At 49.8% G+C, this 16313-nt stretch overlaps 1 long non-coding RNA gene across 1 annotated transcript; it reads right to left on the bottom strand.

Annotated features, from left to right (window-relative positions):
• Positions 1-763: 763 nt before the first annotated feature.
• Positions 764-2346, bottom strand: LOC139702441 (uncharacterized). The gene is made up of 3 exons (XR_011705059.1): positions 2060-2346; positions 1605-1812; positions 764-1282 (listed from the first exon to the last, which is right to left on the bottom strand). It is a non-coding gene; the product is annotated as an uncharacterized lncRNA (long non-coding RNA).
• Positions 2347-16313: the final 13967 nt, after the last annotated feature.

Genomic DNA, 16313 nt, shown 5'->3' with positions numbered 1-16313 from the left:
TGCCTACGATGGGCAAGGCTCTGGGTTTGATCCCGAGCACTCATAAAAACAAAACCAATATATATATATATATATATATATATATTTTTTTTTTAAATCAGGATGCAGATATTTATTAGCATAGAAATATATTCATAATATTTTAAGGGGTCTCATGCCACTTTTTGTATGTTCTCATCTAGTTTTTGCTGAGTGAAGCCATTTTTGTAGAATAATGAATAATAGCAAGATGTGCATACAGTCATTAGTGGGTAGATGTGTTTGTCACCTGCACACGTGAGGAAACAAGTCTACAAGCCTATGACTTCCAGGGTGGCAGACTCAGAAGCCTCCAGGGGCCAGGTAGGTGAGGACCTCAGCAATTCTGGATTGTTCACGTTCCTCAAAGGAGCAGCTGTTGGTGGCCCCAGACTATTGCTATCCTGCAGGACTGGGACCCAGTCCCAACAGATCTTCTAATTCTCAAAAAAAAAAAAAAAAAAAAAAGTAGAAATCCAGATTGTTATACCAATTGTCAAAGCCTGCAGAACTGTGGGAAGAGGTAACTTCAGGATCACACAGCCAAGGAAAAATAGGCTGGGACTGCCAAGGGCAGGCAAGACAGGCCGCTGGCTATGCGGTGCAGGCCTCGGCCCCACCATCTGCACCAAACCCTGGAGGTCGGTCAGCGGGCCAGAGCGGCACAGCGGTGCTCTTCCTGCCAGGGACCCTGCACATGGCCAGGCTGGAGGGTGGAGGTTTGTTCAACATCCACATGCTTGGGATCTGATACTTCTGGTGCACCTGGTCAACGGTGGGAGCTGTGTGCATTTTTTTTGTGTGTGCGTGCATACACACTTAGGAACTAGTGATGAAGCATCTCCTTATGCTTTCATGCCTACATGTCCAGGTGGCGTCTGGCTGTCTCTGAGGGTGTCTGGTTGACAACGGCGTTCTACATCTCACATGCATATTGGTGTGCTTCTCCATGGGTCTGTGCCTACATCTGTGAATATGTGAGTGTGTGCAATAAGTAGCATGGATGCATCCGTCCGTGGGTATCCATGGTATAAGTATGTTTGTGAGAGTTGCATTATCTCTCTGGCCTCAATGCACCGTGTGTGCATCCCGTGTGTGTGTGTGTGTGTGAGTGAGCTCTGTCAGATGGGGCCATGTCTGTATGACTGTTGTATGCACAGGTGCCTGTGTCCATGGCTCTGGATTGTGTCTGGCTGGGTGTATGTGTGAGTGTGAGGCTGGGGCCCCACTTTCTCCATGCCTTGTGCCTGGTTCCAGCAGATCCCTAGAAAGAAGCATGCAGTGTCCAAGCATCTCTCCCACCCCACCCCCACCCCTGCTATCTCCCAATTCCCAATCAAAGGCCTGAGAAGGGGCAGGGTGTGTCAGCTGCCAGCCCCAGGTTCAGAGGACCCCGGAACACCTCCTGGTGCACAAACACAGCAGCCACCAGCCTACCCTGACCTGGCTTCTGGAGGCCCCTTGCCCTTGGCCCACTGGAGAGAATGTTGATCCGGGACTCAGCCCTGCAGCCCACCACCACTTCATCATGGCCCACAAAGACTTGCAGAGGGCCACTTGTTTAAAGGAGATGGACACAGACCAACCTGGGAAAGCACAGAGGGAGGGCATGTTCTTGCAGACGGTCCTCCTGGAGGGTATTATTCCAGACAGCGAGTAGAGGACTGGGGTAGGAAGGCTCAGGCCAGTGACATCATCTGAGGGGTTCTGCTGAGAAGGAGCCGTTCCCATGACAGTGCAGGAGAAGGGGTAGCAGGAAGAGAAGGCCCTGGCTTTAGCTGTAACTGGAAGGACCTTGGTTTAAAAAAAAAAAAAAATTATTTTATTTTTAAAACTTATTTTAGTTGTAGATGGACACAATACCTTTATTTTATTTTTTTGTAATGTGGTGCTGAGGATCGAACCCAGTGCCTCACGCATGCCAGGCAAGCGTTCAACCACTGAGCTCCAACCCCAGCCCCAAGGAAGGACCTCGGTTTGATTTGAAAATGGAATTCCTAGTTTAAAAGGAAAAAAAATGATGTCATAAGCCACACATTACCAGCAGCAGGGATCCTCAAAATGCCCTCCTCAGAGGGGTCAGGGAAGGCACCAGCAGCCCTTCTCACTCTGAAATCATCTTGTGTCCCGTGACAGAATGTCCGCTCCACAAGGACAGGGCCGTTGTTTATCTCGTGTCCTTCTGTCCCCTGCGTCTGAGACGGTGTCTGGCTCATGCTAGAGGCTCCCATGAGGTTTGGGGAACGAGTGGATGACCACTCGAGGTGAGGATGGACAGGTGGCTGCCCCTCATTCAGAGCCTGCTGGGCACAGCCTTACGCATGCGCTCTCACTTGTACCCTCCAACAGCTCTGGAAGGAAGGGGGCACTTAGATAAGGACCCTGAGGCTGGGAGAGGTGAGGTCACTTGCCTGAGGTTGCATAGGCAGCATGTGGCAGCCTGGCTTGGAGAGGCCTGCAGAGGACTCAGGAGAAACAGAGGTCAGGCAAGGGCCAGTGGGCACACTGCCTTTCTGCATGACAGCTCTCCATTCATGCACAGGCCTCTGCTTCCCCTGGTGTCCCCACCTGGAGCCTCCTCACCTGCTTCAGGTACCATCACTGCTCAAGGTCACTGCTCAAGGGCATGGCACCCAGTAACCAGCCCTCCAGCCCCAGAGCTACACAGTGAAAGAATGATGGACAGCTGGAAGTCATAGCCAGGTGGCCTCAACTGGGCCCAGTTGGGCGGGCCCAGCCCTGGGCACGCTGGTGGCTCCGCCCATCACTGGGCAGGCAGACCTGCCCTCTTGGGTGCTCCCTGGACTTACATCAGCTGGGTGGACTGGGGCAGCCTCCAGAGGAGAGGAAGAATGCAGCTCATTGTTAGCAAAAGGCCGGGATCCCTTTCCAACTGGCCCCACCCAGAGGCGCCGTCAGACCAGGCTGAGAGCAAGACTGGGTGAGGTGCTGGGGACAAGCTGACCCTCACTGCCCTAGGATGGTCTAACCAGCTCCAGGAATAAGGACCCATGTATTCGTCACCATCTAATCTCGCTGCCATTCATGCATGTGATTTTTATAATGAGAAAAAAAAAATGTACTATAAAAATAACTTCTCTCTCGCTTGCCCAATCCAAGGTTATTCTAAGCACTCACTCGTTTAATCCTCACAGTGACTCACCACCGCCAGGGAAGTAGTGTCACCGACCACATTGCAGAGGAGGAAACTGAGGCCCCGTGAACTTGCCCACGTTCACAAAGCCAACCGGTGGGGATCCACACCCAGCACGGACGGGCCCCAGTGCCCCCTTTGCTCTCAAGCAGTGCACCAAGTCGCTTTCAGGTTGGTGGTGGACACTGTCAATGCTCTGGACCCATATGATACAGATGAGCAAACACGGGGCTTGGAGGTCAAGCTTCAGCTCTGTTCGACCCTTGCTTGTGACCTTGGGTGAGTCACAGTTTCCTCATCTGTAAAAAGGAGGAGTAATAATACCCACCAGAGCCCCAGTGGGCTTTTAGCGAAGAGAGAGTAAGATGAAGTCCTGGATATAAACTTCAAAGTGCTGTGCATACACGTAGGGCACCATTAATGCTGAGGATCTGTTTCGCATGGTGTCTGATCCAGTCTTTCCTCCTTGACCATAAGTTCCTCGCACATGAGGGACCATATAAAAATTACCTGCCTCTCCACAGGTCTTAATCAGAATTGGCTCCCCCAAATCTGTAGTGGGCTGGGGGTGTAGTACAGAGCTAGAGTGCTTGTCTAGCATGCATGAGGCCCCAGGTTCAATCCCTAGCACCACAAACACAAAAATTTATGTGTGTGTGTATGTGCATAGATAGATATAGATACATTTATTGACCAAATGACACAGCACACTGTAGTAGCTACAAGCACAGTTTCCAATTAGTACAAATACCTTACACCTTGGAAAACTATTTGGCAGAGTCTACTGGAGCTAAATTGAGGTACATCCAGTGATAGCCATTCCACTCCTGAGCATTTCCCTAACAGAGACGAATGCCTGTAGCCACCAAAACAGTCATTCAGGGGCTGGGGTTGTGGCTCAGAGGTAGAGCTCTCGCCTAGCACGCGTGAGGCACTGGGTTCGATCCTTAGCACCACATAAATATAAAATAAAGATATTGTGTCCACCTATAACTAAAAAATAAATATTAAAAGAAAAACAGTCCTTCAAAACTGCAGCCGCTTTATGTGTAATAAGAACAGAAATAGAGGGGTGGGTGAACAAACTGTACGTGCGTGATACACTCACACACATTCACCTCAGCATTGAAAAATCAATGGCCAATTAACTGCTTCAACAGGGGTGAAGCTTAGAGACCTAGTGGGGAGTGCAGGGAATCCGACATAAAAGGGAACACATGGTATCAGTCTATGGGTGAGAATTTCAAGAAGAGAGATGACTCACCTGGAGTCCCAGCTGCTTGAGAGGCTGAGGCAGGAGGAGGGGAAATCTGAGGCCAGGCTGAGCAATTTAGTGAGACCCTGTTCCTACATTAAAAAAAAAAAAAAGTAAAAAGCTGGGGATACAGCTTAGTGGTAGAGCACCCCTGGGTTCAATCCCTGATACCACAAAAACAAACTTAAAAAAAATTTTCCAAAAAGAGACAAAAGAATATCTGGGGCTAAAGGTCAGGATCGTGACCCTCTCTGGGAAGGGGATTCTATGTGGGGAGGAGACTACTGGGATATCAGACGTGTTTTATTTCCATCTGGGTGGTAGGAGTGTGTGTGTGTGTGTGTGTGTGTGTGTGTGTGTGTGTGTGTGTGTTTTCAAATTCATTGAGTTGCACCCTGCAGATCGATGCTCTTTACACAATGGAATTGTTGCATCTCATTGTTAAAAACAAATAAATCCAGGAAGACCAAATATGGGTTCTGGAATCCGATTGAAATCTCGATTCTGCTACTTCTGATCCTGATGACCCTGGTTATTCTGCTTCTCTGCGCAGACAGGCATGAACTTGGAAATCGCAGCACTACTAGAATAACAGTGGGATTGTCAAGAGGACCAATGGAGCATCTAGCACCTAGTGCAGTGCCGGACACACACAGGAAGTGTTCGACACTTGGCAGCTCTTAACAATAATGCAGGGTTTACATCTCAAGCCATGAGAAACACTTATTCCACCAATATTTACCAAGCACTCTATATGCCAGACACTGGGATGGGCTCTGGAGATAAAGCAGACCTGGCTCCTTTTGCCCGGAGAATTGACACTCTAGTTCAGTCAACAGACGTGACTTGTCCACAGCTACGTAGCTGATAAATGCCCCTGGTGGGACCCAAGCCAAGCTCCTCCTTGGATGGAGTGGACGCTCTTACTTCCCTTGGTCTGTCCCCTGGGGGCATTCCAAGGTAAGACGATGCCACAGACGTCTCGGCTGCCTATCTGCGACGGGCACCCCAGATTTGCAGCTGTGCCCTCACGGGTCTCTAGGCCCTCCTAACCTGCCTCTGGACAGCAGGCTGAAGCCCTGAGCTGAGTGGCCCTCTTGCTGAGTCCAATCAGGCATCTGGGAGGTGGGCTTCAGAGCCCCCACCCCCAGAAAGGAGGGAGAGGTTAACAGCCTGGATTCAATGACCACGGATGCTCTCGAATCCCTTCTTCTTCCCCACGACCCTCCAAAGTGCCTCAATGACCTACATCCACACAAACAGTGACCCTGTCTCCTGATTTGGAGGTGGCGTTTTTACAGAGATCCAGTTCAGGTGAGGTCTCTACGGTGGGTTCTAATTCAACAGGACGGAAGGGGACGTTGGGACACAGAGTCACACAGAGAGGGAAGACAAGGTGAAGAGACCAGGAGACGGCCACCTACAAGCCAAGGAGAGGCCCGATTGGATCCTTCCCACGCAGGCTCAGAAAGTGCCAGTCCTGCCCACACCTGCCTGTTGGACTTCCAGCCTCCCGCCTGCGAGACAATAAGTTTCTGTTGTCGAAGCCGGCCAGTCTGTGCCACTTTGTTCGAGGTGGCCCTCGTGGACAAGTATTTGAGAAACAATTCATGTCCCAAAAGGTTCTCCAGTGAAATCATCTGCAAGCCCGTGATTTTCATCATTTAGTTGTGTCACCATCACCAGGATCTAAGCGTAAAACAGTTTCTTCACCCCAAAAGGAAATCCTGGGTCGTTAGTGAGCCACACCCCACCCCCTCTGTACCCCTGGCTCCTGCTGACACTCCTGTGCTCTGTGACTGAGTGGATTCGCCTTCGTCTGGACATTTCCTACCAATGGAGTCAGACAGCATGTGGCCCTTTGTGTCTGATTCTTTCAGTTCATGTTTCCGAGGTTGATTCACGAGGTAGCAGGTCAGGATACCATTCCTTTTACAGCTGCGTCACAGTCCCTTGTATTGATACAGCACATTTTTTATCCATTCATCAGTTGCTGCACCATGCAATTTTATTTTAAAATGAGGACTCAAAGCATGACAAATAGCCACATGTGTTGAATCTAAGCGCTGAGAACACGGATATTTGTTAAGTGGATATTTCTTTACATTTTTCTGTATGCTTGAAAGATTTCACTTTTTTTTTTTTGGTATTACTGAGGTTTATGCTTTGCCACTGAGCTATACCACCAGCCCTTTTTATATGATTTTTTTTTTTTGAGACAGGCTTTCACTAAATTGCTGAGGGCCTCAGGAAGTTGCTGAGGCTGGTCTCGAACTTGCAAAACTCCTGCCTCAGCCTCCCAAGTCACTGGGGTCGCAGGCATAAGCCACCATGCATGTAGAAGTTTCTACAGTGTTTAATGTTTTTTTTTTAAATATTTTTTAGTTGTAAGTGGACCTTTATTTTGTTTATTTTTATGTGGTGCTGAGGATCGAACCCAGTGCCTCACACGTGCTAGGCGAGCGCTCTACCACTGAGCCACGACCCCCGCCCCAATGTTTAATGTTAATAAGTATATTTTAAAATATATATATTGAAGGAGATAGAGAATAAGTCTCCAGCCGTGAAAGGAAGATAATGAGTTGCTGACATACTAAAGGGAAAGATGGTCTAATATTAAAGAAAGAAAAAGGACTTTGGAATCTTCTTTTCCAACTTCCTGTTCCCCTACGGACTAGCGTGCTGGGGACGGGGATGCCACTTAAGTCTCAGTCTATGAGGCTGCCATCTGTGTCTTTGCATTTTTGGCTACTTTCCTGCCAGGCTCTGTGCTCAGGGAAGGTGTGACATTTTTTTTTCAAAGAGTAGGAAGGGATTATCCAGGCTCCCCGGACCCTACCTGGATCCGTGACCCCCTGTAGCCACCTGCAGGACCACCCCAGTCTGAACTCTGGTGATCTGCATCCCTGAAGAGTTCACTCCCTCCTGACACCGTCATCCCTCAGCTGCCCACAGGCACCGGTGGCCTAGATCACCTCCCACGTGGGTGGCATGACCCCAGGTGAAGGGACTGTGGTGTGGTCTGACCCCTCCGCACTGCCCATTCATCACTGACCTGGGCCTGGCACTGGCTCTGAGCTTCACCTTGTGCTTCCTCCTCCCACAGTATCAAGAGGAGGACCATACTTACCCCTGTGGGAAGGCGGGGCTCAGAGAAGCAAAGCGCTGGCCAGAGGTCCCCCCCACCGCCAGGACCTGAGTTCATTCTACAGGTGTTCAGACCCTCCTCATTAACTCACATCACCCAAGGCCTGGCACCAGGTGGCTTGTCTTGCACAGGGACGCGCCCAAGTTCCTCTGACCATGGAGCCCCACTTCCCTGATCCGTGAAGGCAAACCGAAGGGTACATCTGGGGTAATGCAGCTGTGGGTCTCCCCAGCCAGCTGGGCCCATTGGTCCTCTTGTTTATAGAAGCTCGTGTGTGTGTGTGTGTGTGTGTGTGTGTGTGTGTGTGCGCGCGCGCGCGTTTGTGGCCAGGCATCAACACAAAGGTGTCTAAGTTTTCCTAAGGCCCTATGGACGTCGTCTTACTTGCAATCACAGCAGGGAAATCTACATTTGTCACTACTTAAGAGGATGACATAACTCACAAGAAATAGCATTGTAATGGAGTTTTGGGGGGAGCTGTGGCTGAATGCAAATTGAGGAGGCTGAGGAGGTGGGAGGGGAGTGGGCTTACTGCGTTGTCCTCCACCTTCCCCCACAAGGCCCTGCTGAGCTGAGCAACTTGTCATTGAGTTCCATCTGCATGGCATGGTGGGGGGGGGGGGTGGAAGGGGACTCCCTGAGAGAGAGGGCACAATGGTGCTTCTCAAGATGGAAATTAGGAAGGAACCAAGATGTGGGGGCAGGGGGGGTGGAGAGGAGGGCAGACCCAGTCTCCCTTCCTACAAGACTGGCATTCTTTCCTCGAAACCTCGTAAAGTCAGGCAGTGTGGCTTCCCTGCTGTGGTCGGGTGCGGGTGGCATTGTTGAGATTCCAGGAAGGGTTGGCTGGCACTCCTGCCACCTGTGACCTAACAGCAGCTGTCCCCCCCACCACCACTCCCTGCTGCACCCCTAGGGCCCTGAGCTAAGTGCTGCTGCTGAGTGGGCCCCTCCCACTTCATCTGAGACCCAAGAATGTTGTCATCTGGCCACCCACGACCTTATCAGCCTGGCCTTTCTCAGGGTGGCTGGGACAAAGGGTGTGGGCGTTCTTGGGACTCCAGGGGATTCTGGGAATGCATCTTTGCTCCCCCAGATCACCATCTGTCGGAGTCGGACAGAATCCTCGTCCACCAAGTTGCTGAAAGGGGACACTGAGGGCTGCAGGAGGGGAGAGACTGACTTGCCTGAAGTCGTGACTATTTTGTTAGTGTGAATTGGACCCTTACTGGGGGCCTCTTACCATTTCTGTTGTCACAGACTCCTGGGACAATGGGAAGAATGTTCTAGATCATCACTCAAATGCCCAGGCGTGGGGCATCGGGGCACACAGAGTGGATTGGGGAGGCAGCATTTTGTCCAGGGTCAGAGCTCTTCATCCCTGGCCACTGGGGCCCTGCAGCGTGCAAGATCTTCTGACTTTCCAGAGAAGGCCAAAATTCATCTTCCTGTGGGAAAACTACGGATTTTCAAATGCTGGTGATGAATGAAAACCTTAGCAATTTATATTAAATTGTATCAGCCAAGTTAAGCGTATCGGTCGGCCAGGTGCAGGCTGAGGACCATCAGGTTGGGACACTGACCTTCAACCCTGTCCCTAGGAAAGGACACACACACACCATACCCCGAGCCTGGGAAACCCTGATCCCTGTGGCACCGGCTTGAGGTGGGCAAGCAGTGGTAAGGAGTCACCAACCCAGGATTAAGCCTCTGCTCGCCCAGGCTTGCCGGAAAGAACACTCCGGGTCCTCTCATTCCTGTTCAGGAACCCGGAGCAGTTAAACAAGTTGTCCAGGTAGCCATCAAGGAAGTCGGGAGGAGGAGGAGGAGGAGGAGGAGGAGGAGGAGGAGGAGGAGGAGGAGGAGAAGTCAGAGTGGTGGGTGTCAGCTCCGAGGTCAGATCTTTACTCGGTGTGTGTGTGTGTGTGTGTGTGTGTGTGTTAGTTACTGGGTCCTGGGGATTGAGCCCAAGGGCATTCTCCACACCCAGCACGTCCCCATTTGTATTTTGAACCGGAGTCTCACTAAATTGCCCAGGCTGGCCTCAAAGTTGTGATCCTCCGGCTTCAGCCTCCTGGGTCCCCTGGGATCCACAGGCATGCAACCACCACGTTCAGCTTTTAGATCACTTTTAAAACCTACTGCCATGGAAATGCTATGCAAATCGTTGGTATACTGTATTGTTTAGGAAATATAATGGCAAAATAAAAAAGAGTTCATACATGGTCCTCACAGATGCAAAAAAAAAATTTTTTTTTTCTTGGAATATTTTCATTCTGAAGTTGGTTGAAACCAAGGATGGAGAGAACCTGCTAATGATAAGGGAGACCTGACGGTACCTGCCGGGACAGGGTTAGGACAGGGGCTCAGAGAGGAGTCTAGACACAGTCCTGGTCTTCTGCCTGAACAGAGAGGAGTGAGCACACCCAACAGAGAGCCATGGTTGGGGGGTGGGGGACTGGGAATGTAGCTCAATGGTGTCTGCCTAGCTTGTGGGGGGTTCAGTCCCCACCACTGGGGGGAAAAAAGAAGAGTGACCTAGGGCACATGGGACTGCTCTGTGTGGTGGGAAATCCCCTTCCCTGTTCTGTTTCTCTGACCTCCTCCCAAAATTCCTTAACCCACAGACCAGGGCAGTGTGGGGTGGTGTGGGCAGAGAGCAGTCAGGTTACCAGCTGTGTCCATCTGAACTCTCAGACCTTGTGACCTCCGGCCACTCCCCGCCACCACCCCCATCCTCAGCCTCATCTCCTCAAGTGTCAAGTGGGAGAAGACATCATCGGTGAGCAAGGCCACCAATGGACCCCAGCTGGGTTGGGGCTCCTTCCTGCCCCTCCCCCTCCCCCAGGCACCCCTTGGTGCTTGGTCCGCCTTCCTCTGTCTCCACCACGAAGTCCTGGCTGCACGGGGCTCTGTTCGAACCCCCCAAACCCAACAGCTCACCAAGTGAGACAGGGGCAAACACACCACCCTGTCACTCTCACACATATTTATACGCTAAAAAAAAAAAAAAAAAAAAAGTTGATCCCATAGAATCAGAGCTAGCAGGGAGGGGACTGGCGAGGGGCTGGTTCACAGGCCCAGGGGAGAGGTTGGACAGGTGAGATTAACTCCTAAGGTTCTATAAACTGGACAGGGTAACTGTGGTTACAGCAACGAGTCGTATATTTCAAAATAACGAGGAGATTTTTCAGTGTTCCCAACCCAAAGAACTGATAAACGTGATGATTCCCAAGTGCACACACATGTTGAAATGTCCCACGTTCCTCAGCAGAATATATGATTAGGTGTCAATTGAAAAAAAAAAAAAAAACTAAAGAAAGATCCAGTCTGGTCACTTCCTGGCTGAATCCTGCTCCCCATCATGGCTCCTTGGTACACCCCAAACCACGGGTCTGCATCCCCAGCCTTGCATCAGGCGCACTCACATATTCAGCGACTCCAGATGAATTCTGGAACCCAGCTTGGATTCTTACAAGAGCCCAGGGACTCTGAGCCCCCCCACCCCCTCCAGGGACCTGGAGCAGATCTGGAAGGAGCCCTGTCCAGGGAAGGGGCCCTGGGTTGTAAAAAAACCACCCTATGGCCCTTGTCTGACACCATCTGCCCCTGGGCGAGGATGGTGGTCCCCGTGGCTCTATACTGGCTGGGCAGGTTCCACAAAAGCCGGTTTGGCAGGATTGCTATGGACAGTGCTCAGCCCTGCTGCAGAATGGGCCTGTCCTGACACCTGTGGCCCGGTTACCTGGTGCAAGGCCTGCTCTGGGCTTCTGAGGTCTAGCTGAGCATCTCCCTAGCTCTGTCTGCAAAAAAAAAAAAAAAACACCCACACCCGAATGTCCCCCATTTATCCAACAACTCACGCCAGGTATCTATTTACCAGGTGGAGATGCTCTGCCTGGGCTGAGGGTCCCCTAGTAAGCTGGAAGAACCGGCTTCCAACCTTTTGTGAAGGTCACCTATAGGACTAGGAGTTGACCTTGAGAGGCTGGAGCCTGGGAGTGGAAGACATACCTAGGTATCCTGGGAGGGTTCTGCTGTAGTTTAGGTTCCCCTAGAGGATCCGGGTGCAGGTGGCTTTTGGAGAGAGATTCAGAAATCAGTTCTGAGTGAGTTGGGGAGGTGAGATGGGGAAGGGGAGACAGGCTGCATCAGGGAGCAGGCCAAAGCTGGGAGGCACCAGCAAGGCCTTTCGGAGGCCATTCCCCCTACCTAGAATACTCCTTGTCCAGTTGTTTGCATTTTTACCTGTTCTCCGTCAGATGATGGGCTCCCTGGATAAGGAAATAGGGGAGGCTAGAAGAAAATGTGTGGAAGAAGAAGACCCCAACTCAGAACCTTCTCCTTAGAACCTTGACTTGGTGAGGGAGGGCAGAGACATTGAGATTCCTTAGACCTCTGAAGTCAACTCTGAGTTCAGCCAAGATGAAACAAGCAAGGAAGATATAGATTCGCACACAGGATCCAGAGAATAATAAGCAAAGGAAGAATCAGGGGTTGGAAAGGACATGAGATTTATTTAAGTAACCAAACTAGTATGTTTAGCCCTCGGGAGAGATGAATTTCCTGTTTCCATTCTTAAGTCACTCCTCGTCAGATTCCCATTTCCTTAATATGTAAAGAGTTCCTACAAGTCAATAAGAAATAAATGTCAACAACATAAAAAAATGAGGATGAATACAGAGAGAACAGTAAATTAAAAAAAATGGCTCTTACATTTATGAAAAGATGTTTAGTCTTATTTATAATCAGAAATAGTGCAAATCGAAACTACCATCCAAGACCATTTTTCACCTATCAGATGGGCGATGATCCAAAACTGTGATAACACTGTTTTGGTGTGGGCGTGGGAGACAAGCACTCTCAAACAAAACTGGTGGGAGTGTAAACTGGTACAGCTGCTGTCAGGAAATTTTTTTTTTTTAAATGCACATGCCTTTTCACCTAAAAACTTACTCCTAAGAATTTATCCTAAGTGATCACTTGCATACGTGTCAATGGCCCATCAGTGCAAAGACATTTATCCCCAGTATGATCTTCTTGTAATAGCAACAGAATGGAAAAAAATGTAAATAGCCATCCATAGAGGTTGGTGAGCTTCATAATAATGTATTCAATGAACCAACTCCTTAGCGGTTGGGGAAAAAAAAAAAAAACGAGGCAGGTTTATATTCTTCAGCCCGGAGTGACCTAAATCAACCATTAAGCGAAAAGAGCAAGGTTGAAGGACAGAAGGTTAAATATGCATGCATATTTGTAAAAGCCTTAAGTTTCTTGTCTCTTAATTCAGACGACTCACCATTGACTTCTGTTGCCTGCTAACTGGCCTGAAGGTGCTTTGACTTCCAACTGTCCACAGAGGTGACTCTTTCCAAGGAGGATGGTCCAGCCTCCTGGAGCCCAGTTGCCCCTTTGTGCTGAGGTGAGAGTGCTGTGCCTTCCCAGGGGGGGCCCTTCGTTGATGACGAACAGGTGATAGAGCACGAAAATCCAGTGTTCTTAGCTCAGGCTGGGAAACCAAGGTGTGACTGCCACCATAGGGTCCCCTGAAACCACTACCTCTGTAAGACTTTGCCTGGGGTCACAGCTTTGCGTGACCAAGGGACAGTGATCCCTTATTATCACTTTCCTCTAGGTACATGTCCTTGGTAAATGCTGCCCTATAAATCAGGGTCTGCTTCTGCGGAATGGGCCCAAGATGATTTCTCATAATGTAGTGTATGTAGTGTATGCAGGTGTGTGATATGACCTAGCGACTGTGCTTATTCCCATTTTATTTTATTTTTAATTATTTATTTATTTTTATTGGTTGTTCAAAACATTACAAAGCTCTTGACATATCATATTTCATACATTAGATTCAAGTGGGTTATGAACTCCCATTTTTACAGATTGCAGAATCACATCGGTTACACACCCACATTTTTACGTAATGCCCTATTAGTGACTGTTGTGTTCTGCTGCCTTTCCTATCCTCTACTATCCCCCCTCCCCTCCCCTCCCATCTTCTCTCCCTACCCCATCTACTGTAATTCATTTCTCTTTCTTGTTTTTTTTCCCTTTCCCCTCACAACCTCTTATATGTAATTTTGTATAACAATGAGGGTCTCCTTCCATTTCCATGCAATTTCCCTTCTCTCTCCCTTTCCCTCCCACCTCTCGTCCCTGTTTAATGTTAATCTTTTTCTCATGCTTTTCCTCCCTGCTCTGTTTTTAGTTACTCTCCTTATATCAACGAAGACATTTGGCATTTGTTTTTTAGAGATTGGCTAGCTTCACTTAGCATAATCTGCTCTAATGCCATCCATTTCCCTGCAAATGCCATGATTTTGTCATTTTTTAGTGCTGAGTAATACTCCATTGTGTATAAATGCCACATTTTTTTAATCCATTCATCTATTGAAGGGCATCTAAGTTGGTTCCACAGTCTAGCTATTGTGAATTGTGCTGCTATGAACATCAATGTGGCAGTATCCCTGTAGTACGCTCTTTTAAGGTCTTCAGGGAATAGTCCGAGAAGGGCAATAGCTGGGTCAAATGGTAGTTCCATTCCCAGATTTCCCAGGAATCTCCATACTGCTTTCCAAATTGGCCGCACTAATTTGCAGTCCCACCAGCAATGTACAAGTGTACCCTTTTCCCCACATCCTCGCCAGCACTTGTTGTTGTTTGACTTCCTAATGGCTGCCAATCTTACTGGAGTGAGATGGTATCTTAGGGGGGTTTTGATTTGCATTTCTCTGACTGCTAGAGATGGTAAGTATTCCCATTTTAAACCGAGTCTCCTAGAGACAAATAACTTTCCCTCGCTCGGTTCTAGTAAGCAAGTGGCAAGTGGTTTTGAAGCCAGATAATCTGGCTCCCAAGTCAAGGCCAATTCCACCGTTCTATGGAGAACAGCGTTTGTGGAGTGGGAAAGGTCAAAGAACCAGGAAAAGCTGCATTTTAGGTAGGAAATGATCTTTTTTTTTTTCCCTCAAGATTCTCTCCTTGGGGGGTCTTCGCTTCATAAAACCGCACTTCCCACTCTCAGGTGCAAATCCTAGGTCTAGACGTGGGACCTCCCAGGTAAACAGAGCTCCTGAGACCAGTTATCTTTGCAGAGGTAAAGGGGAAGCGGCTGCTGTTGGTTGGGGGTTCTTCCCTGCTATGGGAAACGCCTGTCCGGCTCTGCATCCCAAGCACACTGCTGGGACGTTCGGTCTTGCAGGATCCAGATTGTCCAGAGGCCTAGCGGGATTGGGTGGATGGCGGGCTCATCTGCAAAGTGCACTAGAGAGACAGATGGTGCGGTGCAATCCTGTTCTCCTCCATTCCCCACGGGTCACCAGGGCTCAGGACTCCACCCCTGGACCTCTGGGGATGTGTGTCCTGATACCTTGGGCCAGGGAGTTGGCTCAAGGGAGGAAGGAGGATTCTTGGAATCCAATCCCCTACGAGGGTGGTTAGAAACAACCGTACTATACAAGGAAATATGCCTGTGGATCATCTGAGGAGGGCCCACTCGGGCCACCTGAGCGTGAGCCCCGCGCTCACATCACAGCCTATGACTTTCAAATGTGTGTGGCCACGGGAACCTCCCACCACCCAGGAGGAAAGCGATGGAGGGGCATTCAGACCAGGGTCCGTGGCCTCAACTCAGGTGGCTAAGTGGATGCCTGGTGTACAGTTTTACCCAGGTGTATGACCAGGTGAACAAGGTGTCGAGGTCTTGGCAGCTCCAGGATTTTAAAAGGGGCCTGGGTAATAACCAAGGGGTCCTGAGGCTTCAGCACCAACAGCTTCGTGGGAAATCGGCCTCTGAGCAGGATACCTTGGAGAGGATTGAAGCCCCTGCCGGGGAAGGGGCCACCATGTCTTCGATACAACCCCAGTTTTTTTGGGTTTTTTTGCTTCTTGGTCTTCCCTTTCTACCTGATCGTGGTGATGGATCAATCCAAGAAGACTTCGTTCATTGGAACAGCATTCTAGAAGGTTCCGTAGCCCATTGGAACAGCATTCTAGAAGGTTCTGTAGCCCAAGAAACGAGGACCAGGTACATCAAGGGCAAAGGGAGAAGTCAAGGTTGTTGACTACTTTATCAATAATAAATATCACAAGACGGTAAGCTGCGGAAGAGCAAGGACTATGTCTGATTCCCTTCCGCCTCCCCGACCTGGATGAGCACCTGGCATGTGACAGGCCTCCCGGAGTGTCGTCGCTTCAAGGGATGGAGGAGAATGATTGCTTGTGGAGACCTGCGTGGAAGCATTATCCTTTGTGTGGATCATCTGGTTTCGTTTTCCAATGAGCTCAACTGAATGCGTCGGTCAGCTGTCACTATGACAAACCACGCGAGAAAAATCAGCTTATAAAGGAAAAAGGTTTACTCTGGCTCACGGTTTTGAGCCATTTGGCCTTTGTTGCTTTGGACCTGGGCTGTGAGGGAGCACATCATGGCAGGAAGGGTGCAGGGTAGCCAAACTGCTCACCTCTGGCAGGGAAATGAAAGAGAGGAAGAGGAAGCAGCTGAGGTCCCACAGGCTCCTTCAAGGACACACCCCACAATGACCAGAAGACCTCCATCTCGTCCTCACCTCCCAAGAGCACCAGGGGCCGGGGATGGAGCCTTCACCAGGTGGACCTCTGGGGAGCACTTATCTAAACTGTAGCCTGAAGGTTCAGAAAGGAGACTGCACTTGTCCAGGGTCCCAAGGAAACGTGAGGGCTGCGAGGTGAACCCTACAGGACGGTCAGAC

Source organism: Marmota flaviventris, chromosome 17 (assembly GCF_047511675.1).
Source record: "Marmota flaviventris isolate mMarFla1 chromosome 17, mMarFla1.hap1, whole genome shotgun sequence".
In the NCBI taxonomy this organism is placed as follows: Eukaryota; Metazoa; Chordata; class Mammalia; order Rodentia; family Sciuridae; genus Marmota; species Marmota flaviventris.
The sequence above is the reverse complement of the archived record's forward strand: the minus strand, read 5'-3'. Positions and strand labels throughout refer to the sequence as shown.